Source organism: Mixophyes fleayi, chromosome 10 (genome assembly GCF_038048845.1).
Source record: "Mixophyes fleayi isolate aMixFle1 chromosome 10, aMixFle1.hap1, whole genome shotgun sequence".
Lineage (NCBI taxonomy): Eukaryota > Metazoa > Chordata > Amphibia > Anura > Limnodynastidae > Mixophyes > Mixophyes fleayi.
Window position 1 is genome coordinate 88,307,493 of NC_134411.1, and position 14,768 is coordinate 88,322,260.

The window sequence follows — 14,768 nt, forward strand, 5'->3', positions numbered from 1 at the left end:
ATGAGAAACGTTTGTTAGGAAGTCCTTACAGAATAGAGAAAAATATTTGCTATCCCTATTGCTATCCTATTAAAAAAATAAATACATTTAGAAGTAATGAGTTTAAAGAACAGATTCCAAGTAGAGGATACTCAGATGACCTTTCAAAGGGTCTACTATGCTGCCCCAATAATTTGTAATTGTTTGGATAAAAGGCCATCGTTACAACTATAGCCCAGTATTTCTTCTATAACACATATCGCCTGGTCCTTTAAACTGCACAATAAATCTTGTAGAAGATGTAGTACAAGGAAATGGAAAGATCACATTTAAAAGAATAGCACAATTTTCAAAATTAGTTTCCCATAATTGATAACAAGATTCAGACTTTTTTGTTTGTTGCGTTGTGATAAAATAATAACGTAATACACAAGCGATGTCAATAAGTGTATAAACTCCTGTATAGAATATCTGTGCAAACCGTTCTGATGCCATCGATTCAGTGTTCATTAGGATGACTTGTGTGTTTTAGGGATTAGTGCCCCTTCCCCCCCCCCCCCCCCCCCCTCTTAATCATGGCAGATATTAGAAGTCGCCTGGGATTTCTGTTACCTGTATTAAAGTCCTCGGCCTACAGCATCGTGTTTTTATATGGCCACAGAACTCCTCCGTGGCTTTTAATATCCATATAATGTACAGTAGGGGATAATCTAGTATATATTACAGTTGAATCGAATCTACCTATTTGCTGGAGATCTATTTCAATTCAGTTTGGGTTCTGACATCCTCCCCTCTTCCCCCATTACAACATATTAGATTTGTTTTATTGTTTTCTTTTAAGTTTGTTGAAACAATGTTGCTGCATTTTGCAAAAGAGTTGCCTCTGATGAGAGGCAGTTTAAACATGTTTGGGATAGATATAAGGATATCCTTACAAAGAACGAAGGATCTCATAGGGTTTGAGGTTACCATAGGTTAGAAAACGGGCAGACTAGATGGGCCAAGCGGTTCTTATCTGCCGTCAAATTCTATTTCTATGTTTCTATGAGAAAAGTTTGTGGTTTTGGATTTTTCAGTTTGTTATTGAATTGATGGATAAGGAAGGAGAATCTTATCCTTGGGACTTGCAGCTTTTTCTACCAATCCCACATCAGTTAGATATCAGTGATATCATTTTGGTGGACTTACAGATAATAAATCCCCAAGCTCTTTCATTTACCCAAAGGATATCTTACATAACCAGTCCAAAAATCCAAAATAACTATGTACCAATTAATCTTTAACGCTATATGGCCGTCACAAACAGTTGGTCACATACTATTTTAGATCGCTCCCTATGTGATTGTAAAATTCGACAATGATTTCTTAACACGAGTGGAGATATTAATAGAGGTTTAGTTATTTGCTGATTTACTGATATCCGTCTAATTCTTCAGTGTTTACCTATATCCTACAGTGATATCCGATCCTTCTCCATAGTAACGTTAACAATTATTAATTATGTGTTTCATTGTCTATTAGTAAAACAGCCTATTAGATGTTATATTGTTGATACATTTTGATTTGTATAAAAGAGAATTATCTATAATTTGTGTTTTGGGTAGGAGGTAGTTATGGCAGCTAAGGCACTGAGAGGGGAGGGGTTAACCCCACCCGAGGGGTCAACCCCTCCCCCTCTGAAGCCCCTGCTCACCATAGTCCCCCCACTCTGCTATTTTTACTGCACATGCTCAGAACAGCATGGAGGCACAGAGAACATCCAGAGATCGACTAATACTAACCTGCAGGTCTCGACCGACAAATGGAATTACTGGGTTCAGCAGACAACTAGATTCTAGTGGTCTTCCCCTGTTGCCTATGCATGCCATTCTCTAGCATTGCTCCCATCTCTGGGATCCACTAGCTGCTCAATCATACCAAGAGCTAGATTTACTAAACTGCGGATTTGAAAAAGTGGAGATGTTGCCTATAGCAACCAATCAGATTCTAGCTGTCATTTATTTAGTACATTCTACAAAATGAAAACTAGAATCTGATTGGTTGCTATAGGCAACATCTTCACTTTTTCAAGCCAGCAGTTTAGTAAATATACCCCCCAGTCTCTCATCCTTCCATTCATCCCTACCATAAATACCAATGCCTTCACAGAAGCCATTACCCAACTATCCTGGTCCACCTTTTCTCCTCCATATGGTCTTACCACTTCTTCCCATTTGTTGACTATAGATTGTGAGTTTTTACAAGTAGCCCTGTATAAATAGATGATGACAGTACTGATTCACTGGGTGTTTTTGCCCATAGATTATGTGTATGTTGCACAGGTTTGTACAGTAATTCCCCTCTCATTCATAACCTCTCTTAGTAAGGGATTGTTATACACATGTTGAAGAGTCAGATTTATATGTAAGGAGCATGAAAATAAGACAATTATTTCAATTTAATAATGGGACAGTGTGTGTTACATCCAGATCTATCTGCTTCTGCTTAATGCTGATCCACAGGTGACAAAACTTTGCTCACAGTCACGGTAACTGCACACGTGATACACTGGAGTGTCAGAGGTTGCCCATTCCAGCCTCTGGAGACCACGTTTCCTTATTTTGTGGATTACCAAAATTTACAGTATACTTGAGTACTTTTCCTACCTCCCTCTCGGGAGATGAGTGGAGCTGGGCGGGGCTTGGATTCACAGTTTGTGCCATTGAACGGGCGTGGCAACATGCCATCAAGCCACACCCAACCAGTATACACTAACTGGCAGGGGCATGGTGACTGAGGGATCACTGAGGTGGGCAGGGAATCCTGTCCCCCACCCACCTTGTGGCAGATAAGCGTTCTCGAGGAGAGCCGTCTGCTCTCTTCTTAGTCCAGGAGGTCTCGCCCTAATTTTGGAAGTCACCTGGGCATTCCAACAGAGTAGACGACTATAGTTGAAAGGCTAAGGGGTATATTTACTAAACTGCGGGTTTGAAAAAGTGGAGAAGTTGCCTATTGCAACCAATCAGATTCTGGCTGTCATTTTGTAGAATGTACTAAATAAATGACAGCTAGACTCTGATTGGTTGCTATAGGCAACATCTCCACTTTTTCAAACCCGCAGTTTAGTGAATCTAGCCCTAAGTGCTGATGAGAACATGTGCTTTTCAGGCACTGTACGTTATATTAGGGCTCATTTACCAACATTTAGCATTTAGGGCCAAAATCTGTACTCAACCACAACAACCAATCAGCAATTAGCTTTAATTTGTCTAGTACAAGTCAGACAATTAAAGTAAGTGTGTGATTGGCCGGTATTATTTAGTGCACATCTTGCATCTAAATATTAGTAAAAGAGCCCTAATTAGGCTTATTTGCTAAAATTGCACAAAGGATGAAATCTGCACTAAAACCAGAGCAGCCAATCAGAGATTATCTTTCATTGTCTAACTTGTGCTGGACGGATACAAGGAAATTGGCTGCTGTTAAAGTTAAGCGTTCCATAATACAGATTCTATATAGACCAATTTTCTACCTCAGCTGATTAATAAATAGTGGATACTGCAGTCTGAACTCTGCTGAGTGTGTCCAGATGTCGGCCATAATAAGTCACCAGCAACAGTTACCAGACTATAATAGGTCTTTAAAGAGACAGTAGAGGTATAACCAACCCTGCTGGAGGTAGCAGTTTGATGAATGGGAATCTTTTATGATAATTCCGGTGTATCTCATGGTATTCTGATCTGAAACAGATGTGTCCCAGCTTTTATCTGTCTGAATAGATTAATGATATCTTGTTATTAATATAAAATCAACAGACCAAAAGAAAACTATGCAGGTGAAACGATGCAATCATTGTAATGATTAAAGGACTGCGCAGCTTTAATTATCATGATGAAATAAATATTATCCAAATGTAACAATAGTTTCTTATAAACAGAGCTTATGCAATATATACGCAGACCGCAGACATATTGTACAGGTGGGGATTGAGGTTTGTGCAGCAGATGCAGAGTTATTGGGCTCAAGTTCTCTCCCGTTGGCCTCAGTGTGAAGACAAGCAGAGAGCTAAGGACCTGAGCAACAGCCAGTAGGTTCCCCAGTCTGATTAGAAGTCCAACCAACATCAGTAATTGGACAGACTGCCCACGCAGGATACCGGAGCTATCCGGTTACTTTTTGATTAAGAAAGTAGATTATTAGGGGACCATTAAGCCAAAAATATAAATGATCCCATAAGAAAGAGCTACTAATGCATACCTCTCAACAATGTAATTCAGGGACTAGGGGCCAGGTGTGCACAGAGAGGGGGAGTTGTCATGTCACTATGGTTTGTACCACATCTGCCCAAAGGCATGGATAACCCTTGGGCAGCTGGCTTCCTTTCTTCCAAAAACACCCCTTCAATGCTGCACCCACCTGCCGCTGGTAAGCGTATTGAAGGGCGCACCTCTCAACTGTCCTGGAATCGGAATTGGCCAGACAGCCACCTCAAATCAGGACAGTCGGGAGGTATATATATTCCCATACCTCGAGGAAAGAAATGCAGTGTAATGGAATGGCATTACTATCTGGAAGCTGTGTATAGGACAATCTCACTAAGCATCTCTCACCATGATTAGCCACTAGTAATGTCTGATAACATTCAGTCAGATCGCTGTGCATTATATAGCCACTAGTAGTGCCTAATAACATTCAGTCAGATCGCTGTGTATTATATAGCCACTAGTAATGCCTGATAACATTCAGTCAGATCGCTGTGCATTATATAGCCACTAGTAATGCCTGATATTGTTCATTCGGGTCATTGCTTTGAAGTATCGACTCATCAACACTGCCTGATAATGTAGCATTACCCAGCATTATGTGATATTGTCCTGATAATGACACATTATTGTATACTCGGTATTACCCAGCACTATGTGATATTATCCTGATAATGACACGTTATTGTATACACGGTATTACCCAGCACTATGTGATATTATCCTGATAATGACACGTTATTGTATACACGGTATTACCCAGCACTATGTGATATTATCCTGATAAAGACAGATTATTGTATACTCTGGATTACCCAGCACTATGTGATATTATCCTGATAATGACACATTATTGTATACACGGTATTACCCAGCACTATGTGATATTATCCTGATAATGACACGTTATTGTATACACGGTATTACCCAGCACTATGTGATATTATCCTGATAATGACAGATTATTGTATACTCTGGATTACCCAGCACTATGTGATATTGTCCTGATAATGACACATTATTGTATACTTGGGATTACCCAGCACTATGTGATATTATCCTGATAATGACACGTTATTGTATACTCGGTATTACCCAGCACTATGTGATATTATCCTGATAATGACACGTTATTGTATACTTGGGATTACCCAGCACTATGTGATATTATCCTGATAATGACACGTTATTGTATACTTGGGATTACCCAGCACTATGTGATATTGTCCTGATAATGACACGTTATTGTATACTTGGGATTACCCAGCACTATGTGATATTATCCTGATAATGACACATTATTGTATACTTGGGATTACCCAGCACTATGTGATATTATCCTGATAATGACACGTTATTGTATGCTCGGTATTACCCAGCACTATGTGATATTGTCCTGATAATGACACGTTATTGTATGCTCGGTATTCCCCAGCATTATGTGATATTATCCTGATAATGGCACATTATTGTATACTTGGGATTACCCAGCACTATGTGATATTATCCTAAGTCTCCATTATATCACAGTCTGTATTCTGTAATACTAGTAAGACATGCAGTCTAGTGGTGTGTGTATATATATATATATATATATGTATATATATATATATATATATATATATATATATATATATATATATATACATATACATATCCTCATCTGTGGGCTCAGTACATTCATAGTATCCTCACCATATCTGGTTCATTTTATATGTGTCCTATCCCTGTTCCTTATACTAGGACTGAAAATCAACTCTGTGATTTTGGCAGCTGCATCCAGGCTGATATGAAGGTTTGTCCATAGGAATGTTCGGTATTCTAAGGATAAGGACATCAATGTGTAACCGGGTACATTAATATCTGCTCTTTAGTTTAGTTTATTATAATCTCATTATATAATTTCTTTTAATTTTGTAAACTGATAGCGTAGACCTTATATGATTACTACGTGAGGCAGCAGCTAAAGTTATACCTTTGTATGTATTATAGAGACCATTATAAATCCTGCAGGGACCTCACGAGAAAATGGGGTCTTCTCCCAAAGTGCACTTATACCTTCCGCAAGGTCAAGGGCTACTCCCACAAAACAGATCACCTGAGTGCGCCCTCATTATACGCTGATCCCTACATCCTGGGCACATGCAGGTATTGTGGATGGATAACGTGCACTGTTATATGGAGGACACACAGCTGCCAATTGCCCCTAATATCCAGGGACTGTCCTGGGCTATACATTGGTCCCTGAAAATGTCCCTAATCTTCAGCACTAATCAGCTGCAGAATAAAACTCCTCTTTTTTCTGTACTTCCGCTGCAGTTCTCACTGTCTGCTCTCTGAGCTTTATAAGGTGTATTGAAGAGGAGAATGTAAAATCGCACATTATAATCTGACATGACAGGATAGTGGCGCTTCGAGGTGACAGAATGTCGAGAGATTCGATGGTGTCCTCTGGGGATTAATTTAAAATGCTGTCAAATATTATGATTTATAGCATCTCTTTAGTTAAGAGAATGAAGCACTTTTCTTAATTTAAAATAAAAAATATATTGTAGCATAAAGGTGATGGCCGCAGGGCCGTAACTAGGGCTGTGCGAGAGGGGTGACAGCCCAGGGCGCAACGCTGAAGGGGGCGCAGTTTATGAATATTTTAGGTTCATTTGGTTAAAATTGAGAGCTAGGGGGGGCGGTAGTTTTCCTTCTCGCCCTGGGTGCTACAATTGTAAGTTACGGCTCTGGAGGGCCGATTGCTGTACTGGAAGGTAAGACCTGGTCAGCTGACGACCTGTATAGGCCTGGATGTCGCTGGTCACCTGAGAACGGACAGTGCATGTTAGCGGCCGTCGTTTAGTTGGGGTGCAGCTCGTGTTGGCAGAGTAAGGACTCTCTGGTAGATTTCCTGAGATCTTAACGACTGGAAAGCTTTTACGTTCTAGTTTTCTATTATAGTGTACCGATGGAGGCAGCCATTTTCTGGACTGAACCTAAAGTTCTTTAGAATGCAGCCCATCAGCTCACTACAGATTAGTACCATCACTGAGGCACCTTCTTCATGGGTCTCCGGTCCCCCGTGAGTTGGTGGGCTTCGTGCACATGCATGTTGGTTTAGCCTACAAGATGGCCGCCTCCAATGTGAGCAATCATCAGGTACATTTTGAAGGTGGTGTTTATATGAGGGCTTTACCCACAACTTACTTAACGATGGGACCACTGTCCATTCACAGACATCACTACTGCTACCTCCATTGTTTGTGTGAATGTTCCCTGTGGGCTTAGAGGGATACATTTTTATGGGGGACAAATTGTGGGGGGGGGGTTGGTTTGTTCTTTTCACTCTCTTACTTGTTTATTGATGGATTTAGTATATCATTTAGCACTTCTAGACCAATCCACTGACATACATTATTTTTATACTGATGCAGTATGAGTAATGTTATATATTGTGATATATTATGTGGGCATTGTTGTTTTTTTCTTCTTTGCACTTGACATAGATATGAACATAATATGTATATTCACTATGCTGTTTGTGAAAAACATTTATTAGTTCATATTCTTTTACTTATTAAACTATATTTGTGGCGCTTGTATACTTCCTGTGACTTCCTCTTTAGTTCTGTAGATATGATGTATATTAGATGATGATGATGATCATCATCTATTTATTTATATAGCGCCACTAATTCCGCAGCACTGTACAGAGAACTCACTCACATCAGTCCCTGCCCCATTGGAGCTTACAGTCTAAATTCCCTAACACACACAGATCAAGAGAGACTAAGGGCAGTTTAATAGCAGCCAATTAACCTATCAGTTTGTTTTTGGAGTGTGGGAGGAAACCGGAGCACCCGGAGGAAACCCAGGCAAACACGAAGAGATGATATTGTTGGCGGTCTTTATAAACTGAATCATTATAATCCAGAATGGCTTATTACAGTATTGTGAGATCTATTATCTTGCGTGTGTCACATTATATACTCCTAGAACCCCCTGGATGAGAGTCCTAATTATTTTCTGGTTCCCCTGATGCCCTGACCCCCCCACCCCCCAGGACAGGAATCCATGACAGCCGTAAAATGCCAGGAATGTTTTGTATCTGTGACTCAGTGAGGACTATAAACGTGTCTCCATTTAGACATGGTATGGTACAGTCTCCTGGGAGAATTTACGGGGAAGGAACACAAATGGCAGGACGGTATATGTGAACAAATGGAGCTTTACTTATAAGAAAGTCTATTCACTTACGACTATTTTTTTCTGTCGGACTATCTGTAAAACCAGACGAAGAAAAATGCTAAAGAAAATAAGGCTCTGACGAAGGACTCTAATCTGCTTCAGTCCTCAGAATAGGAAAACAACCTAAAAATAAAACGTTCATTCTATCTGACATTATCCGAAGTTGCTTGGCTAAGCTTTGATTATTCACATAATGTATTGATCAGATGATATTTACAAACAATCATCTTTCTGAATAGTGAATGTTTGCCAAACAATCGCCTTTTTCCCAAATAAAACCACAAATGTGACTGACGTGAGTGAGTTCTCTGTACAGCGCTGCGGAATTAGTGGCGCTATATAAATAAATGGTGATGATGATGAATTGTGCTAGAAAGTGGTCAGATATTACACTGGATTTATATGGGAATCTTTATACTGTCGGATGTTGGAGGAGAGATGTGGTTTGAGATCCCCCCCCCCCTCTTTCCACATTGTTCTGCCCATCGCTCTAACCTTCTACCACCCCTCCTACAACGCACTGTAAATATGAGAGGCAGACAGCTGGACATATTTGGAATAGCCCAAGCGAGGGGGGAGCTGGGAACCACATCCTCTCCCATCCCAACAATGATGAAAAATCACTTCCATCTAACTCACAGACAATGAGAACGTGCTTCACTGAAAGCCGGGCAGACTGTGCAAAATCGATCATCTTTCAATAATCCTGCGCTGCAATTGTTTAACGCCTCTTATTACACTTTTCACTGTGTTATTCTATGATGCAATATGCAATTGTCACTCAAAGCGACCCTGCAGTAAAGGTTTATAAACTTTTTGGTCCACAAGTCAAGACAGGCTGATAAACAAATAAAATAGGGGGCAACATAGTGATTTAACGCTTCGCAGACCAGGGGGTATATTTACTAAACTGCGGGTTTGAGAAAGTGGAGATGTTGCCTATAGCAACCAATCAGATTCTAGCTCTCATTTTGTAGAATGCACTAAATAAATGACAGCTAGAATCTGATTGGTTGCTATAGGCGACAACTCCACTTTTTCAAACCTGCAGTTTAGCAAATATGCCCCCAGGAGTATTATTACAGTAATGGCTGGTCTGTATAATGTTAACAGGCTGCGCACATTCCCAGACACAGCACATAATATCATGAGCGGTGTATATTATCAGACACTGTGCTGGGCGCCTTGGCACCAGCCCTGGGAATTATGTATTTAGCAGCTAATCAGATGGCCAGTCCCTCCCCCCTGCCCGTCCACGTGTGCCCCGGCCGGGGACAGTAGAGGGGAGGAGGAGTGTAATAATATTACAATATACACGCATGGTTTTCCCAAGGTCTAAACACATAACACGTGTGTCCCGTCAGTGTAAGAAGTTGTGTCTTTTCCGTGTCCCAGTGGTCTCCCTCTGAAATCAGAGATCTAGCAGTCACATTACTAAAACAGAACTTGCTTAACACTAAATTGTTCCATCTCCCACTCAGATACCCTCAGCTGTAATCTCCAATTCTGTACATTACCCCACCCATCACATTATTATTATTTTAGGTACATCTTGGACGTTGCCCTGCCTTTCACTGCTGTTATTTGATCACTGTCAATGTTCAGGGTCAACATTACAAGCGTCTCTCACTTTTTCTTCACTAAAGACTAAAACGCGCGCCCTAAGCATCTCCCACCATGATTACTAGAACCCTGTCCTACCAGCACCCAAGTAAGGTTCAACTCTATTATCAAAATCCAGTCCATCCCAGTCCAATTTCGGATATCAAAATTGGTGGTCACTGTGTTTCCACACTCAGGCAATTTTATGTATAATGGAATGTACAATGTACAGATTTTAAATTGATATCACATGCAAACGTTTCCTGCCCTAAAAAGGATCTAAATCATATTGCTCTGCAAAGAGAAGGCCGTGCTGGGAATTGTAGTGCACCGGCTTTATTTTCATGTTTTAAACATTCCACGGAGCAGACCCCAAAACAGCTGGTTCACCGTTCCTGAGCACCTCTGATCAGTGCTTTGTCCCATCTGTTATATCACTTATGCTTATTTTACATTATTATATAAAGAATACACTGTGTATATTGGTGTACTGCCATCTAACAAATACAGAATAGTGTCCTTTCTTGCCATTGGATTCCATTTTTGGAAATGCTACTATTTTTAGTGTTGTTTCAGAATGTTTAATTAGTCTGTAAATGTCAGGTGATTATAGAGGCATGTAAGGCAAATCATGTATGAAGCATAGCATTTATAATTCCTCGCTGTGCCTTCAAAGAATGAAGAGTTATCACTTTAATTGGTTCACTTCTACAATCTCTTTTCCACCTATTATTGAATATATTTCTTTACCTTTCTAGCGTATTCTTTGCTTTTCCGCCATGTCTTCATATCATCAGCTGAGTTGTTTCATTGTGTTGACCTGTGACTTGACACAAAGCTGAACTTGGGATACAACAGAGCAGAGCTGTGTTGTATCCAAGAGCAACACAAACAGAACCAGACCTCTTCCCGATGATATGCATACCTGACTGAAAAGCACAGACATAATAAATAAATAGCACAAAGTATAGAGTAAAAGCTGTAGGATGCCATGTATTGTACAAGCCAGTAAATTATAAGTTGCTGTAGATCAGTGTTGGCTAACCTGTGACACTCCAGGTGTTGTGAAACTACAAGTCCCAGCATACCCTTCCAGCAATAAGCTGCTATATATTGGCAAAGCATGCTGGGACTTGTAGTTTCACAACACCTGGAGTGTCACAGGTCAGCCAACACTGCTGTAGATGAATAACCCCTCTCAAATTTAACATTGTAACCCAGACAAATGCCAGGATGATGTCAATTATTGATGCAATTGTGACATTTCTATGTTTCTCTGTAAGAGCCTAACAAGTAAACACGCATGCCATAACTTTATCACAGGACTCCAGAGGGTATAATTACTAAACTGCTGGTTTAGCAACCAATCAGATTCTAGCTATCATTTATTTAGTACATTCTACAAAATGACAGCTAGAATCTGTTTGGTTGCTATAGGTAACATCACCACAGTTTAGTAAATATACCCCCAGGACTACGTTCCAACCCACCTGATGACACTGATGCATACACTGTAGGCATCTCAGGCTGGGTGTGAGTCCATGTATAACTCCTGTGGGTGCGGTACATGCCTAACACTCTGTGTTGTTTAGGAATTAGGTAAATTCCTTGGATGTCTGTAACTTGATCGTACCCCGGCCAGAGATACAGGGGGGCGAGGAGGCAGCAACTGGTACATTTTTGGTCCTCTGGGGCCTGCTAAATTCAAGTTAATCCCACACTCCTTTCCCTCCCCCAGTGGGCAGCTGGATAATCAGTTACAGCACTCAGCGGGGGCACATTAAAACTTTGACACCTGTCCATAGCTACAGGATGCTCGGTCCACGCAGGGTTAAACTCTGGCTGTAAAACGGTCTAATAGGTGTTTTATGTTGTGCACAGAATATAGATCACTAACTACTAAGATGATATGTTCACAACATCACTTCCAGATTGGCTGCAGGGACCTGTCAGTATTATCCTTACAGAGCGCACAATGATGGAATAGGCTTTAAAAAAAAATAGAAATCCTATTAAAAAGAATTATTTCCATAATTGTGTTTTGAAATATAGGTTATCCTACACAAGAAACTATGTCTATTGGCATAAACACATTTCTTAATGGACAACCTGCTTAGCTGGTAGAATCTCATCCATGGACATAGCCATACATGCTAGCATTATTTTAATTAGAAAGAGAGCACATAAAATATATAGGAATAATAATATTAGCTCCACTATCCCACCCTCTACTTTAATCAATCAGCACTCTGATTGGTGGATAGCACCATCAATCCACCAATCTGGGAGCTAGACAGAGACCAGCCCACTGAGGAAGTGATGAGAGTCCGCCAGATATATGGGGTCTGTGTTGTATCATATCCATAGATTTGGGGGTCTGCGCTGTGTTGTATCATATCATCATCATCATCATCAACAACATTTATTTATATAGCTCCAGCAAATTCCGTAGCGCTTTACAATTGGGATATCCATAGATTTGGGGGTCTGTGTTGTATCACATCCATAGATTTGGGGGTCTGCATAGCCATAAAGATTGTGTGGTTTTCCTGCATAGTCACCAGAGATTTGAAAGTCTGCATTATATAACCACCAGAAATAGAGTCAATATTGTATAATTGTTACTGATATGCTCTATTGGTCACTAGAATGCTCTATTGCATAGTGGTCATTAAGATACTCGCTGTATTGTGTAATAGTTTGTGAAACAATCTCTGTATTGTATACTACTCACAAAGATGCTCACTCTATTGTATAGCGCTTCCTGGTTATATACTGACAACTAGAATGCTCTCTATATTGAATATTGGTCGTTAAGATATTTACTGTATTGTATATGGGTCACTAGAATGCTCTCTGTATTGTATATAGGTCACTAGAATGCTATCTGTATTGTATATAGGTCACTAGAATGCTCACTGTCTTGTATATAGGTCTCTAGAATGCTCTCTGCATTGTATATGGGTCAGTAGAATGCTCTCTGTATTGTATATGGGTCAGTAGAATGCTCTCTGTATTGTATATGTCACTAGAATGCTCTCTGTATTGTATATGTCACTAGAATGCTCTCTGTATTGTATATGGGTCGGTAGAATGCTCTCTGGATTGTATATGGGTCGCTAGAATGCTCTCTGCATTGCATATGGGTCAGTAGAATGCTCTCTGCATTGCATATGGGTCAGTAGAATGCTCTCTGCATTGTATATGGGTCAGTAGAATGCTCTCGGCATTGTATATGGGTCAGTAGAATGCTCTCTGTATTGTATATGGGTCAGTAGAATGCTCTCGGCATTTTATATGGGTCACTAGAATGCTCTCTGCATTGTATATGGGTCACTAGAATGCTCTCTGTATTGTATAGTGTTTCCTGGTTATATACTGGTATCTAGAATGCTCTCTGAATTGTATATGGGTTACTAGAATGCTCACTGTATTGTATATAGGTCACTAGAATGTATTGTATAGTGTTTCCTGCTTAAATACTGGTATGTAGAATGCTCACTGTATTGTATATGGGTCAGTAGAATGCTCTCTGTATTGTATATGGGTCACTAGAATGCTCTCTGTATTGTATATGGGTCAGTAGAATGCTCTCTGTATTGTATATGGGTCACTAGAATGCTCTCTGTATTGTATAGTGTTTCCTGGTTATATACTGGTATCTAGAATGCTCTCTGAATTGTATTTGGGTTACTAGAATGCTCACTGTATTGTATATAGGTCACTAGAATGTATTGTATAGTGTTTCCTGCTTAAATACTGGTATGTAGAATGCTCACTGTATTGTATATGGGTCAGTAGAATACTGTATATTGTATATTGGTTATTAGGATAGTCACATTCAGTTATATGTGAGTCACTACTGCTTTAGTACTAGTCTTGCAGTAAGTTACACCATCTAACATGTATTACTTTGTGGTACGAGTGATATAAGTAAAGCTGTCAGCATCTGTTCCCCCCCACAAGACTACTAGTGTCACACGACTGGCTCTCATCTCACCCCCAACTCCCCGTTGTTTTCCCCACGCTCTCTTCTACCCATTTGGATTTGTACACTGTCGCCCTCCCCTCCCTCAGTCCGCCCCAGCACTGTAATATCTGACCAGGACGCACTTTAGGTGACCTGGTATTCTTAGAACATCAAAAGTATTTTAATACCACAATTCGGGCGACAAGCTGTTTAACTTGTATTGATTTTATTAAGATAAATAGCTTTTGGTGATTTCAATTAGTGTCCAATGAAAGCAGAGTGGAGAACCTCAGCAGATGTTTTTTTATGTATTGTTGACCCCTTGACAGACACCATTTGGCTTTTCCGGCAGCTAAGTACAGCTTGAGTGTCTCTAATGAGAAACAAATGACTATTCTAACTACCATAGCAAGCCACTAGCTTTATCTATCTATCGCAGATTACATGGGGAAAGCAAAACGTGTGATTGGTTGTTGTGGGTTTAGCGCAGATTTGCACCTTCGTCATCGTCATCATCACTGTCGTTTATTTGTAAGGGGTCACAAAACTCTGGGGTATAATAAATCCTATGTAAAAACAGAACAAGAACATACCAGGTAGATGAAGAAGAGGCAGACACGAGACAGAGGGTAGAGACCCGAATACACTCTGCGCTCTATACTGATGCCTGTATGTCTGCTTACAAGCACTTACTGCTTAGACCCCGCCCACTTGTGTGACATCACTCGTTCCACAGCAGC

At 40.2% G+C, this 14,768-nt stretch overlaps 1 protein-coding gene across 2 annotated transcripts in view; it reads left to right on the top strand.

Moving 5' to 3' along the window:
* CDH15 (cadherin 15) overlaps positions 1-14,768 on the top strand; it is an 81,118-nt gene that overhangs the window by 51,362 nt on the left and 14,988 nt on the right. The gene's annotated exons all lie outside the window — the stretch shown is intronic.